Here is an 8473-nt window from a genome sequence, read left to right on the forward strand (position 1 = left end):
CTAAACGACTAATTCATAATGTGTACAGTTAATGCATTCACACATAAAACACTAACTATTGCACTTTTCGCTGATGAGTCGCCTTGTCTCTGTACTACAGTATCGCTTCACATTCTTCATCGATCACGCCTGTATCGTCTTTAACGCTGGCTTCTCAGCCCCCACAGTTTCAACAGTTAGGAGAACGTTGTTTGTCGTTAGGCGTGTGGCTGCCGTCACTGAGCCTCGTAAGTAGCCGTCGTTAGCAACTCGCCTGATTTGTCAACGTCACTGCCGTTCTCCGGCCAGTGGAGCGAACGATGTTCTCCCTCGGTGTACCCGACTTTACCTTCCTCAATTTGTACTGGAAACTACATTCCGTTTGTCCCCACCATTCACCTACTTTCGGTGGAACTAATTTCAAATAATCTTCGTTTACTTGAGAATGGTCTAGGTGACGAAACAGCTCACACTAAAAAAACAAGTATAGTGTACACTCTATTGGTAGAAACTAAAGTTTAAGCAACTACATGTGTTATTTATTTAGTTCAATTACGTTCAGTTTCTTGTGCCTTGCAAAATGCCAGCATCCATTATGATTACGATTTTGTTCCTACCTTTCTAAGGAAGTAGTATCTTTAATTTGGTGAATTCTCACTCTCTTGCACATGATATATTAAAATAGAATGTGATAATTCCTGGCAGATTAAAACTGTGTGCCCGACTCGAACTCGAGACCTTTGCCTTTTGCGGGCAAGTGCTCTACCATCTGAGCTACCGAAGCACGACACACGCCCGGTCCCCACACCTTTACTTCTGCCAGTACCTCGTCTCCTACCTTCCAAACATTACAGAAGCTCTCCTGCGAACCTTGCAGAACTAGCACTCCTGAAAGAAAGGATACTGCAGAGACATAACTTAGCCACAGCCTGGGGGATGTTTTCAGAATGAGATACTGGCAGAAGTAAAGCTGTGAGGAGCGGGCGTGAGTCGTGCTTCGGTGGCTGAATATGGCAGAGCACTTGCCCGCGAAAAGCAAAGGTCCGGAGTTCGAGTCTCGGTCGGGCACACAATTTTAATCTGCCAGGAAGTTTCATATCAGCGCACACTCCGCTGCAGAGTGAAAATCTCATTCAGAAAATAGAATGTGTTTAATTTTTAGCGCCCACTACGGTATGCTGCGTCATTGTCCTGACTGACTCATCACAGACCAGCGTAAATTCTTAAGAACAGGACGTTGAAAGTTGGAGAACGTGTGGATCTTGCGCGGTAGGTGACGGTTAAGAAGGGATTTTTCGAGATTCCAGTCTTAAGTGGTTGAAACTGCGAATGAAGGGGTTTTTGAAAAATGTTTCCTTGAAGACAAATTTGAAGCTAGACCTACGAAAATTGATACTTGGTTTCCCGCTCAGAAATAAAGAAATAAGAGTTTCAGAATGTTTTTAAAATATAACCAAATGGAAGTGTGGCAGGGGTGTGAAAACGTTTTTTGAGACTTCATTATTATTATTAAAGAACTTCTAAAGTATCTTAAAGCTAAATCTATCAACATTTTTATCTGCTATAAATGAAAAAAAAATTTCAGTGTTTTTCGAACTTGGACCCAGAAGGGGACGAAATAGGGGATGAGTTTTTTTATGAAAATATTTTATTAAGAAAAAATTTTTAAAGCTAAATCAAAAAAAATTTAAATTTGGCTACTCAGTTAAAAATAAAAATTACTTGTTTCACTGATTTTAGAAATCGAACCCCTATCATGGAAAGGCGGGTGATGAAAGTCTGTATGGAAATATTTCATTATGTAAGCATGTTTGAAACTAAATGTATGAATGCTTGTATTTGGCTTCTCTGTTAGAAATAAAATGTTGACATTGTCACTGATTTTGGAAATTCAACAGCTAATGGGGTGAAATAGGGGGTGAAATATTTTATGAAAATATTTGATTGCGGAATAATTTTTCGAGTGAAAACTTTGAAAATTAGTGTTTGGTTTCTCGGTTAGAGATGAAAGTAGAGTCAGACCGGTTTAGTGACTCATCATCATCCAGCCTGAACTGCCACTCATAGTGTAATGTTGTTGCTTTAATTTTATGTGAAAGCGGTGCTGATAGACAATAAAAGAGGGTTAAAAGCTGTGATCTATCTGAGGAAGTTAACGTTGCATTACTGAGCAACTGTTTCACCAGGTATCCAATCTAGCTTACCAAATTTCCAACCAGACTAACATTAATTATAATCTTTTAATAGTCATACGAAAACCGGTGATACATATATAAAAAAGAGAATTTAAATAAAAATAAATAAATCAGTTTATATTTGGAAATTTATTTTATATCATTGAAATTTCAGCATATTAAACTTGAGTCATAACTAAGGTGGTGCCTTATTTTGGATTGTGAAAATGGGAGTTTGTAATCTTACGGAACACATCAAATAGGGAGGCAGGATTGGGAGACTGCATACAACACTACATTCATAAAATAACACACGAAGAACATTGAAAGATATGTAAGAGGAAATTAACCACAACCAACCGATTCAGTTTTCACCCAAAGAAATAACGTTCGTAGCGCAATCCTGTCCGTCATGTAATTACCACACACTGGTAAACTAAATTCATACTAACTCTCAGTGAAATCTTCCCGAAAAGAATAGCTGAGAGCTACTTTGATGATTACACCACATGCTTCACGTGGTTAACTTGGTTTACACAAAGAGTGTAACTCCACAATAATTTTGATAATTAAAATAAATTAAATCGAAAAGTAATTTACAAAAGAAAAACCTCGAACTGGTTACTATCGTCTTACTATTAACCTGATGGGTCAAAATTGTATAAGCACGTGGTACTGGTCTCACGAAGTACACCCCACGTGGGTTGAACATAAAGAAAAGTTGATATATTGAAAAATATTGTTAAGGCGAGACGTTATAATCTCACGCACATTCGCATTTAAGATTGATGATCTTAGTTAGAGTTACTGATCAACACGTGGTTCCACTTTACTCAGAAAGTAGTGACAAAGCAACTACTGTAAAATATTCTGAAGTTCACACTCGAAATACACTGCGTTGTAATTTAAGATAACATTAGATATTTTAGAGCTAAACCTGAAATAAAGTTGATTAAATTTTCAGTTAGGCTGAACTTAAGAAATCCATTGTCCTGCGGACATAGCAGACAAGCGCTTAGCCGGAGATCTTACCACTTCAGACGATCGCCGCGGACAGACTGACCTGCGCTCCTATCAAGGGTGCTTCCGTATACAAAACGGAAGTGACCAGAGGGGCAGCTTCCTATACCAACATGACAAGGGACGGACAGAACCATACTAAGGATAGAAACCTCTTTGCTTTTAGAAAGCGTAGCTACCTGTTCCGACGTTGGTCCTACTGTTCTCTAGCAGACAGGCTGGTCTGCTACCCTCAAGCATGCAACTAGAAATACATTTGCTCATTCATCCTCTCACACAGAAGGGAAGGGGGATGACAGTATCTTATCATATACAGTACATAAAAGAAAGCGGATGTAGGTTCCGTATGAGACTGTGTGACATGAATTGCATATAAACTGTGTTTTAAAGTGTAGTAGTGTGACAGATCGTTCTTGTTTACGTGTAAAAGTAACACGTTCCACTACTCAGTCTCCTCGCAGATAGTCAGAACCGCCACAGTAAATTTAGAAGAGGAATTTATGCCGTAAATGACAACAGATTTAAGAAATTAACATGAAAGGAATCCAACAGAGACCTTTCAATAGAAACTTGAAGTTTCGTGAAGGTGTGGAATCTATATTGTAGGCATGATTTGGGAAGGGATTGTCCGAAATTCCACTCCTAAGGGATTGAAATAGTGGATGAAAGGCTTTTAGAAAGTATGACGCTATTAAGAGAATTTTAAAGATAGAACTTCAAAAACTGGTATTTGGTTTCTCAGTCAGAAAATGTAAAATACATTCTCCAGTATTTATGAAATTCAACCTCTAAAGGGATAAAACACTGGATGGAACTTTCTTGAAACTAATTAATTATGAAACAACAACTCAATGATTTTTAAGGCTACGTCTATGACAATTGGTATTTGACTGCCTGATTAGAAATAAATAAACTACGTGTGTCAGTGTTTCTGGAAGTTATACCCCTAATGGAGTGCAATAGGGAGTGAAAATTTTAAAAAAATGTTTCGTTACCTTAAAATTATATTAAAGATAATTTTCTTAATATTGGTATTTCACTTCTCGGTTAGATACATAGAAATATTTTTATGAGATGAAATTGTCTCCAGTAGAACGCAAAAGGCATGATTAACAAAAGCTTTGGACACCAGTTACCAGAATCGCTATTTAGCCACAAGTGCATTCGGAAAATACCACGCCAATGTGGTCTTAACTTATATATGGACACGTATACAGACTGACCAAACAGATCTTTGACTGGGTAACCACTAGAAACAACAAATGGGTGGCAGAGGTAAAAAACGACATGAACCAACTTAACATAACAGCAGACACAATAAACGACAGAATAAAATTCAGAAACATCATTAAGAACACTAAACTAAATGAGATACACAGCGACAAACTTGTGTGTGTGTGTGTGTGTGTGTGTGTGTGTGTGTGTGTGTGTGTGTGCGTGTGTGTGTGCGTGCGTCTGCGTGCGTGTGTGTGTGCGTGTTAAGAAGTCCACCACCTAACAAAGTGCGCCATTGAGTCCGCATAGCCACAACGGACTATCCTCACCAATGCCCACCAATGCCTCACCAATGCCCACCCAGCACCACGTGGAAGTGTAGTGTTTTGGAAATATTTTGTCTAGCTTTGTTTAGATGGCTGCAGCATTATACCTATAAAACTATTACATATAATTGGAAACAGGAAATTTCAAAAACAAAATTTTATTTAAGGAGTGGGATAAGAAAAAATAGGACGGCTTCAGTAGTAGATAGCCCTTCTTTGCCTTGGGATGAGGTCTTGGAATGTCGCTATCCAACATAAAATGCAAGTCTGCCACACCGTTTTTGATGTGCCGACTGATCCAGCGTTACTTTCGCAAATAACTAGTGAGCAGCTTCAGCTTTGCAGGGGCAGCATTAAGTATCTACATATGGACTTTATGGCATAGTGGTAATAGAGTATATATACAAACCTGCCTCGTGAATCAATCTATTCGTGGCAACCGTATTAACGTCGATATTTGCTGGCAGATTAAAACTGTGCTTCGGATTGTGATTCCAACCGGACCTTCTTGCCCTTTCGCAGGCAAGTGTTCTACCAGCTGAGCTTCCCAATAGCGACTCATGGCCCGTCCTCACAGGTTTACTTCCAGCTCTACCTTATCTCTTACCTTCAAAACTTCAGGGAAGTTCTCCCGCATAAACTGTGGGACTAGCGTTCCTGGAAGAAAGGGTGTTGTGGAAATATGGGTTTGCCGCAGCATGAGGGACTGTTTCCACAATGGACTTTCCACTGTGTAACTGAGTAGGCCTATGTGCTGATACGAAACTTTCGGGGGTCCCACTCTGATGCAAAATTTTTATTTGCAGGAAAGTTTCGTATCATTGCACAGACCGTTGAAGAGTGAAAAATTCATTCTGGAAACAATCCTGGAGGCTGTGGCTAAACCATGTCTCGTCAATATGCTTTCTTTCAGGAGTACTGGACCTAAATGTTTTGAAGGGAGGACTTCTGTTACGTTTGGATGGTAGGAGATGTACTGGCGGGAGTAAAGGTGTGAGGATAGCCACTAAGTCGTACTTGTGTAACTCAGTTGGTAGAGCACCTGCCGAAGAAATGTACAGATTCCGCGTTTGAGTCACAGTCCAGCACACATTTATTATCTTCGAAGGAGCTTCGTACCATTGCACACTCCACTGCAAATTGAAATGCGTTCTTGCATTAAAGTTCTCTGGGGAACTTTAATTCAATATAGTTCTGCCCGTTTGCAAGATACATTTGTAAATTATACACACAAATTTTCCTCACCAATGAATCTGTCCATTGATGGAAACCGTATAAAAGTCCCCAGTCTAGTTCTGAGGTGAGCCTTTACTTACAGACACAAAACTACGCGATATTATTTAAAGTCCCTCGTTGGGTTTTTCTATATGTGAAGACTAATTTTAGAAAATACTATAGGAACTTTCTACAGTTTGCGCGAATAGACTGATTCTGAAGGAAGGCTTGTGTGGACAATAGGTAGGCTTAATGCAATCCAAGCAAGCATCAGGATGACCAGAGCTACAGCTACCGGCAGGCTAGCTCTATCTATGTACGGAAGACTGTCCTTGGCCAGGGAATAGTCTCAATCAGTATTCTTTCAGAAACTGCGGATAGTTAGATGCAAGTTTCAATGTTTCCGAGAGTACAGCATCTAAGGCTGTCATTAATCGGTCGTGCGGAAGCGTTCTCGCTTCCCACGCCCGGGTTCCCGGGTTCGATTCCCGGCGTGGTCAGGGATTTTCTCTGCCTCGTGATGGCTGGGTGTTGCGTGATGTCCTTAGGTTAGTTAGGTTTAAGCAGTTCTAAGTTCTAGGGGACTGATGACCTAAGATGTTAAGTCCCATAGTGCTCAGAGCCATTTCAACCATTTTTTTGTCATTAATCTGAGGTCCATGATCTGAGGAGCCGCTCTGCGAATTACTTATCAGTGTCCCGTACACGTTGGTCATTGATACAAATGTCCGTGACGCCACAGAACGTCACTGCTCATGACCAAATTATAGTCGCTATTATTTGCACCATGCATGGAAAGTTACAAATAACAATGTAACTTGATTGGTGCTGGATGATTGTAAACAAAAAAAGTACTTTTATAAATCACTATCACTTTTGGTTCTCTCGTGAAATACCTGTTCCAACTGGAGAACTAAAGTGTATATATCTAGCAGTCTGAAAAGAATAGTCGAGGGGTACCAGCTTTACCTTCCAACAGCCGTGCCACGGTGGTAACACCGGTTCCCGTCAGATCACCGAAGTTAAGCGCTGTCGGGCTGGGATAGCACTTGGATGGGTGACCATCGGGTCTGCCAAGGGCTGTTGGCAAGCGGCGAGCACTTGTGAGGCAAACTGAGGAGCTACTTCATTGAGAAGTAGCTGCTCTGGCCTCGGAAACTGACATACGGCCGGAAGAGCGGTGTGCTAACCACATACCCCGCCATATCCGCATCCAGTGACGCGTGTGGGCTGAGGATGACACGACGGCCAGTGGTACCTTTGGGCCTTCATGGCTTGTTCGGGAGGAGTTTAGTTTAGTTTTAGCCAGCTTTATCGGATTCACAATTATCTTCAATATTGCCCAATGCTGACAATAGTCCACACACTTTTGATGCACGGATGTGCCATAATGGAAACCACCCCGTTGCTGATTTGTCGACTGCTCTGAATACTGATATCTGGCGTTATAGAGATAATGTTACGTTCACGTATTCCGATGGGAAAACGATGCTGGTATCTTCGGATCCACTCATCTGGAGATTCCCGTACGTGACAACTGGCTAAGATAAACAGACGCCACCAGAGATAAGAAAATCTGCTTTCCGAACCATCTCCCACTAGAAAACCCGACAGTGACCCTTGAAAAGCTATAACGACACAAGAGATGAATTTGAGTCCGATTCGATTGAAAAATGTAAAATATCGAAAAAATATTTCAGTACGACAATTTAGAGTTCTAACTCGTTATTAGTGACCTCGAACTGCTTAATAACCTACGTTTTATGTGAATCCACTAATTTTATTGCTTTTGATCCAACAAATTGGATCCAACAGTTTGAATATTGTAATCCCGACATAGGATTCCAAACCAGCGACCAAAAGAATTTCAAGAGAATGTAGTATTGTAGAGGTTTATATCTAGTTTTCTATTTTACCCACTGCAGATTTTGAAGCGAGTTGGCCCATTGCGCGACGGCCTAATGAGTGCCTACAACGGCATCGACACTGTTCGTGACAGAAGGAAGTCGTGGTTAGGTTGATGGATTCAGTTGTCACACAAAGGTCAAAATGACAGATATCGGGATAGAAAATCAACAAAAATCCTTCAAAGAAGTATTATTAATAGGATCTGATGAGATTCACATACAATTCTGCATAATGCGAAAGAAGTTAGCTATACTACACCAGCAGTTTACCGTATATCGTTGAAGTAACAAAGTGACCCTAGTGACAAATATGTGCCGGAATAACCCGTTCTCAAGAACCGCCCAGATCGAACGAACGCAACTGCAGGTCCTATGACGAACTCTTCGTTGACTTCTGTTTTGGGATCTTCGGCAGCATTCGATTAACGATGATCCTGACGTTTTGGCAGCACTAGTAGCCGGCAATGTCAAAGCTGCACCTTCCATTACTGGTGGACGAATCAGCCACTTCTACCGGCACAACGACAGAGAAATCGTAAAAAATAGTCAGCTGAAGCTCTCCAACCAGAAGTCAACAAGCATTACAGCAACAAGTGACTGTGGAAGCTTCCTTAATACAGAGACAATTTTGCAACGC

General features: G+C 40.7%; 1 pseudogene; it reads left to right on the forward strand.

Moving 5' to 3' along the window:
• Positions 1 to 6900: 6900 nt before the first annotated feature.
• LOC126285639 (5S ribosomal RNA) lies at positions 6901 to 7018 on the forward strand (annotated as a pseudogene).
• The last annotated feature ends 1455 nt before the right edge of the window (positions 7019 to 8473 follow it).

The sequence above is a fragment of the Schistocerca gregaria genome, chromosome 8 (genome assembly GCF_023897955.1).
Source record: "Schistocerca gregaria isolate iqSchGreg1 chromosome 8, iqSchGreg1.2, whole genome shotgun sequence".
NCBI lineage: Eukaryota > Metazoa > Arthropoda > Insecta > Orthoptera > Acrididae > Schistocerca > Schistocerca gregaria.